Source organism: Egretta garzetta, unplaced genomic scaffold (genome assembly GCF_000687185.1).
Source record: "Egretta garzetta isolate BGI_Z169 unplaced genomic scaffold, ASM68718v1 scaffold834, whole genome shotgun sequence".
In the NCBI taxonomy this organism is placed as follows: Eukaryota; Metazoa; Chordata; class Aves; order Pelecaniformes; family Ardeidae; genus Egretta; species Egretta garzetta.
Genome location: NW_009259438.1, coordinates 1 through 590, shown reverse-complemented (window position 1 = coordinate 590; position 590 = coordinate 1).

The following is a 590-nucleotide window of genomic DNA, read 5'->3' as shown; positions in this document are numbered from 1 at the left end:
GGGGGCAAAGATACCCCCCCCCCCGCCCCGTCCGTTCAAGCCCCAAGCACCGGCCGGGCATCATCTACCGAGGAGCTGGGTTGGACTTGATGATCTTAAAGGTCTTTTCCAACCAAAGCGATTCTATGAGAGGCCGCCGCTGCCCTCCCCGCCTGCACGCCCCCCTCCAGAAGCACAAACGCCAACAATTTTCCTTCCCCTTCTCCCAGGGATGGATCCAGCCCCGCGACTCCCCTTGGCTGGCGGAGCCGAGGCGTCCCCGCGAGCTCACGGCGCCTCCGCCCCCCCCCGGTGGCCCCCAGCCCCCGGAGCTGGCCACCAGCCCCCCAAACCCCGCGCTGCCCGGGGAGGCAGGAGGCGGCGGCGGGGGGACACACAGAGCAAGTATTTCACATCCACCCCAAACGCTGGGGAGACGGGGGAGGCTGCCAGCTGGGTGCCCACGGGTGACCCGCAAGGAGCAGAAGGTGGGTGCTTGGCTAGGGAAAATCCCGTGGGTGCTCCTGCTTGGATCGGGGGGAGACGGGCTCCCCAGGGAGGAGCTGGGGGGTCAAAGTAGATCCCCCCTCGCCCCGCCCGTCCAAGCCCCC